The 6,388-nt window shown below is 41.9% G+C and overlaps 1 pseudogene; it reads right to left on the reverse strand.

Annotated features, from left to right (window-relative positions):
• Positions 1-1,471: 1,471 nt before the first annotated feature.
• On the reverse strand, positions 1,472-3,367 carry LOC122479994 (annotated as a pseudogene).
• Positions 3,368-6,388: the final 3,021 nt, after the last annotated feature.

The raw sequence follows: 6,388 nt of genomic DNA on the forward strand, positions 1-6,388 counted from the left end.
AGAACTTCCTTCAAGTTTTCCACACCCCTCTCCAGGCTTTCCTCTCTATCTTCTTGACTAGTTCTGGGTCACATGACAATCTGTAGTCCAGTCACTGGAAAGGAGACGGGACCACCATTGGCTGCCATGGTTTAAGTATGATTTATTCTCTGGGACATACGGCTGCTGGGGTAAAATCAGGTTAATGAGGAAGGGAATGGGTTTCATACAGAAAAATAAGTGTCTGCCATGTCCGCTGAATCACAATTTCATGTCTGTGTTCGCAGCTGAGCTTCACCATCTTGATGAGGAGGGGTAAGTAGGTGTTCTGACCATTTTACGGAGGAGAAAACAGAGCCACAGAGAGATCCTCCAATATGTCAACATCATGCAGTAGGTCAGTGGCGGGACCAGTGTGGTCTACCCAAGTTCTCAGTTCTGGAGAAGCAGGATGCTTTGGAGAAGAGTACAGCGGAAATCAGACCCCCAGGGATTCATTTTCACTATGCACAAAAGAACTATATGACCTCGAATAGGCGTTTTGATACCTCAGGGCCTCAGTTTGTTCATCTTTAAAATGAAAATAAAGTCCCTTTCTTGTTTTAGAGCTGCGCTTGAGCTGATTAATCATTAAGACTCTCTTCTTATCTGTTGAATTCCAGCTCAGGGAGAGAAATAGGAGTGAGTTGTTGGACTTTAAACTCTGCCCAGCCAGAAGAGAAGAATTAGATTTCTTTGTAATGATCTTTAAAACAAAACAAAACAAAACAAAACAAAACAAAAACCCTTTTGTTCTGAAAACAAATACATAAGGATGATCCTTTTAACCCTCAGTCTGTTCTTGAAGATTTCCCCCTCAGTGTATCTCTAAATCCTTCTAGTTCCAGCTTTGACATTTGAGGAACACAGGTATTCCTCGGCAGGTTGTCTGTTCCTCATTTGGAGATCAATCCCCTGTGAATGCATAGTTGGAAGCTTCCATTGCAGAGCAACTTCATGGAGCCAACTACAGACGCATTTGTAGCTTGAGAGCTGTGATACCCCCGTATCTTCCTGGCCAGGGTCCTAGTCCGCACAGTTGCCGGGCAGCAGTCACTCCAAATTCTACTGTTGGCTTCTCATTCCCATGCATCGTTCCTAGCATGTTACCTGCCTGAGAGATTCAAGTTTTTTTTTGCTGAAGGAGTGGCTTTATGAGGGCCACTGGGAGGGAGATGGTTATTCAATAATTTACTGAACATCGCTTGTTCAGCTCTGTGCCCATATGAAGCATTTTCCAACCTTCTGACTTCATAGATCTAGATTTTCCTTTTCTGCAGTGTCAACTTGCTATTTAATAACTCTTGACTTTTGGATAGAAATTTAAGGTGTTCCATGTATTATCTCATGGGATTTTAGAATTAAGAAAAATTAGGTAACTCTCATTAGATTGTTAAGCTTGTAAAGAATGGAATTGGGATCAGATCCTAGGATTACCAGGCTGCCTCTCAAGTGTCATACCAAGTGTTAAAATTTAGGTGCTTTCAAAATAGACATTTATTTGTACCTTTAATCACCCACTATTAGGGTCTCAGGTACGTCACTTCTAAAAAACCCGGGTGGGGAATTTTGCTTAAAGAGAGCTGCTTACATATTTTAAGCCAGGGATTGGCGAACTTTTTCTGCAAAGGGCCAGATAATAACCATTTTAAGATTTGTGGGCCGATATAATTTCTGTTACAACAGTTCAATTCTGCATGGTAGTGAGAAAGCAGCCATAGACCATACATAAACAACTCAGCATGGCTTGTGTTTCAATAAAACTTTACAAAAACAGGTGGCATGTTTCCTTTGGCTCATGGGCCATTATTTGTTGACCTCTGATCCAAGCTTGGTGCTCTTAGTACCATGCATTCTTTTATGTCCTGCTTTCAAGGGCATTGGTAAAAATAATTCTCTCTGATTTTCTTGGTCAAGTGGGAAAGTGAAATTGTTTCACAAAATAGTCATCCCAATACTCCAGAGAAGTCTGCACATTCACCTCACCAATATATCCCACAACTTTTTCTTTGGTTGTCAAATGATCCTTTATTGAAATGTTTTCCTTTGTAGTTCTTAACTAGCTGGGTATTATACTGGACCACTGTTGATGTCATCTATGATGTCATAAGGGTGGCAGCCATCAACATTGCAGCCCACTGATTGAGCAGTTCCCAGAATCTCTTTCATGGTTCTAGAGAGTTCTCTGGCTAAAGATCGGTGCTGCATCTGTCGGGCAATGTTGAGAAGCTCATCAAAAGAGGTATTTTCACTGTGCCTAATGTTTTTGTGCTGCTTTCTGTCTCTTGGCGGTTCCTTGAGGACTTTGATAATCAGGGCAGAGGCAGAAAGGACCACTTCAATCTGGGCCTGTACGTTCTGAACGGTCATTTTCATTGTAATCCTCAGACCCTTCCAATCATTGGTGCCTTAGCAAAGTCATCACCAACCTTTGTTGGAGACAGATCCTGGGAGCCAGTCTACTGGGCCAGGGCAAATGATATGGCACCAACTTCCCCACTGGTGCACTTCAGGTATACAACTTAGATCTCGTTGAGGTCAAACTTAGGCATGGTAGAGGTGGCTGGTGTTGGGTGAGCCCAGATGCAGGACAACTGAAAACAGTTGCAACTTCACCTCACCTGAGCCAAAAAACTCTTTCACAAATTTGACAGAAATATCATAGACTTATAGAATGTTAGTGCACAGGGATATTTAAGATCATATAGTCTTAAACTCTTCATTGTACAGGTGGGGAAACAAAGTAAATTTTTCAACCTCCCATCTAAAATAAGTTCAAGTAGGGGCACCTGGGTGGATTAGTCGATTAAGCATCTGACTTCGGCTCAGGTCATGATCCCGTGGTTTGTGAGTTGGAGCCCCACATCGGCCTCTGTGCCTACAGCTCAGAGCCTGGATCCTGCTTCAGATTCTGTGTCTCCCCCCCGCCTCGCACTCTGTCTCTCTCTCTCTCTCAAAAATAAATAAACATTAAAAAAATTTTTTTAAGAAGTACAGGATATACTTGGAAGACCAAGAACTGATGAGTATAGAACTTAATGTGTGGTTCAAATATTGACATTTCTTTGCCAAAGAAAAAAACTACAACATATAAAAATGCATCCTGATAACTTTCTTTCTTACCTTAGTCATATTAGAGTTTGTTGTTCCCACAAGACATTGTAAAGGCTTTTTAAAATATCAGGCATAAATATATGAAAAACTATCTTATGTTCCTAGACTTGAGAAAATATCTTCAAAATGTTGCCCCTCTGGGTCCTGACACTCGACGACCTCTTGTTTGGATGTAGCCCTCCCACAGGATGCCCGAGTACCTGGTGTTGCGGTTGCTGTAGAATGCAGATGGCATGCTCACTTCAAGGGCACTCAGGGGACTATTAGGGAGTCACAAGGGATAGGGCAGTCACCTGAGAGTAGGAACAGCAAAGCTGTCACCACTCCTAGACCCACAAGGCTGAGCAGAGTGAGCAGTAGAACCTGCAGTCATGAAAGGGAGCAGTGGCACTCAGTCAGTACTCTAATTTCTGTATTAAACTCTTCTATTTAGAGTGATGCCCTTTTCCTGACTCAACCCTAAATATACAGCCAGAGGCTACCTCGCAGGTGAATAAATACCCTGACCCTGCTCCACCCCCTTCTAGTCTCTACCAGAACTCTCCCTTGCAGACCACTTAGTGTAGATGAGCAGGTCAGCCTCTGGGGCAGAGAGCTGGGTCTAGGGGAAGGGAGGGGACCGAAGGGATGGAGGGGGCATCTCTGGCACAGGTTGTAGAATAGTTACTGTGTGACCATATTTCCAAGAAAATTTGAGAACTAACAACTTCAGCTCTCGATATGTAGGAAAAGGTAAAGGTAACAACTTTCTCTGTACTCTCTTTCCAAATAAAAAAGTAGACAAAGTCTTCAAAATGAGTTTCCATGAAAAAGTAAGAAACTAAAAAAGCAGCACATTTGCTGAATGGTTCCTTTGTTTTAATGAAACTGAGTGACATTTAAATATGTTTTATAAAAAAGACTCTACATGGAATAATGGTCTCTATGAACCACCTGTGCTTTGCCTTTATGGAGGAGAGAAAAAAAAACTGATCCTGAATTTTTATAAAGAAATTTAAATTAGACATTAAAATAAAAGAAGAAAACCTTATCACTTGGGTAGCTACTTAGCTACAGGAGTAATTAAAGCAATGATTCATCCTATGGAGAATTCTAGCAGAAGCTGGTAATTCTTTCTCTCTATTAGAAACCCTCCTGGGAACCAAGAGAACTCTCTAGAACAGCACAGTTCAATAGCAAAATAATGCAAACCACAAACAGAAGCTGCATACAAAGTTATCTAGAAACCACATTTTAAAAAATAAAAATAGATGGGGCACCTCTGTGGCTCAGTCGGTTAAGTGTCCAACTTTTGATTTTTGGCTCTGGTCGTGATCTCACAGTTTCGTGAGTTTGAAACCCACGTGGGGCTCTGTGCTGGCAGTGGGGAGCCTGCTTGGGATTCTCTGTCTCTCCCTCTCCCTCTTCCCCACCCCACCACCCACACTTTCTTTCTTGAAATAAATAAACTTAAAAAATTTTTTTTAAAAAGTAAAAATAGATAAAATTAATAAATAATAATGGTTTTTTATTTAACCCAGTATTTCAAAAGTATTATCCTTCCACCTATAATCAATATTAGAAGTCATTAATAAGCTATCTTACATTCTTCTTTTGGTGCTGCGTCTTTGAAATCTGAGGTATATTTTACAAGTACAGCACATCTCAAGTCACATTCAGGTGCTCAGTCACTGGCATGTGACTAGTGGCTACCGTGAGACCGCACAGCTTAGAGTATGTCCCAAGGTTGGGTGAGAGTCTGTCTCTCATACAAAGGAATGAAGCATAATATAAAAGAGCAGGGACTACTCTCTGTGTGTTTCACCAATGTTTCTAGTTCTCCTTGCCTTTTAGGTGCATATGAGGATTCTTCCCCAGCCCCTCGTAGCTGGGCAAGGCCACATGACTTGCTTTGGCCAACGAGATGTGAGCAGACATGACCCATCACCTCCAGTGAGCTGCACTGAAGAGCTGGCGTGGGCTTCTCTGCACTCTCTCTTACCCTGGCCTGGGGACTGTGGACACTTGTGCTGGTATGGAGGTGCCCTGAGGTTGAAGCTTCCTGAAATGCTGAGCCAACACTTGGAGGGGGCACAGCTGTCCTACATGAGAGGTATGGTGACTTTTGTTCCACTCAGTCCCTGCGTCTCTCAACCGACCTTCTCAAGGTTCCAATAACAGCTCCTCCTCCCTACTCTTTCAACCCCTCTCTGATATTGCTAGCCCTGAGCCTTGCCCACTTCTTTGTAAACTGCCCCTTTTGAACCTCCCTTCAGTTACCCCATTTGTGCCATCTGTTTTCTGTTGTGATTCTGATTGATACAGTTTGCTATATTGACCAAATGTGAAACGAGCCTAAAGACAGAATAAAATGAAGGGCAGCTGGGTGACTCAGTCTGTTAAGCATCCGGCTTTGGCTCAGGTCATGATCTCACAGCTCGTGAGTTTAAGTCTCGAGTCCGGCTCTGTGCTGACAGCCTGCTTCCGATTCTGTGTCTCCCTCTTTCTCTGCTCCACCTCCACTCATGTTCTGTCTCTCTCTCTTTCAAAAATAAACATTAAAAATTAAAAAAAAAAAGACAGGATAACATGAGTATCCTGAAGAAGTAATCCCTTGAATGAGTGTAAATCAAGTTTTAAAGCAATAGTCTACGATAGTTTTCTCACCAATCACACTTACACAACAGATTCTCTTTGGGGGCACCTGGGTGGCTCGGTTGGTTGAGCGTCTGGCTCTTGGTCTTGGTTCAGGTCATGATCTCACAATTCATGGGTTCAAGCCCTATATCGGGCTCCATGTCTGCTTGGAATTATCTTTCTCCCTCTCTCTCTGCTCCTCTCCTCTCTCTCTCTCTAAAAACAAATAAACTTAAAAAAAAAAGATTCTGTTTCTCTTCTTTGGGTAAAGATGTGCATTCATTGTTCCTAGTGATTTGTGTCTATGTGTTTAACAAATCTGTTTGCTTGAAACTGATGGTCTTGATTCTTTCTTGAAATATGTTCCAGGAATTTGCTTACAAATCTATGCTTGGCATAAATAGCAAGAAATCAAAAATAACTAGAAATCGTGGTTAATGGCAATCCTCAAATAAGTTTTGTACCTACAGGCTTGTACCTCAGGCTTGAGTTCCTAAGGAGAAAACTGAGACTTATGAGTTATTGTTGTGTTACTTGTTCACTGTAGAAAGATCAGAGCAATACAAATGAGCACAAAGAAGATAAAAATACCTCCTCTCACAAAAATAATCACCACTAGTGCATATAATTCCAAATGTTT

Source organism: Prionailurus bengalensis, chromosome A1 (assembly GCF_016509475.1).
Source record: "Prionailurus bengalensis isolate Pbe53 chromosome A1, Fcat_Pben_1.1_paternal_pri, whole genome shotgun sequence".
Classification (NCBI taxonomy): domain Eukaryota; kingdom Metazoa; phylum Chordata; class Mammalia; order Carnivora; family Felidae; genus Prionailurus; species Prionailurus bengalensis.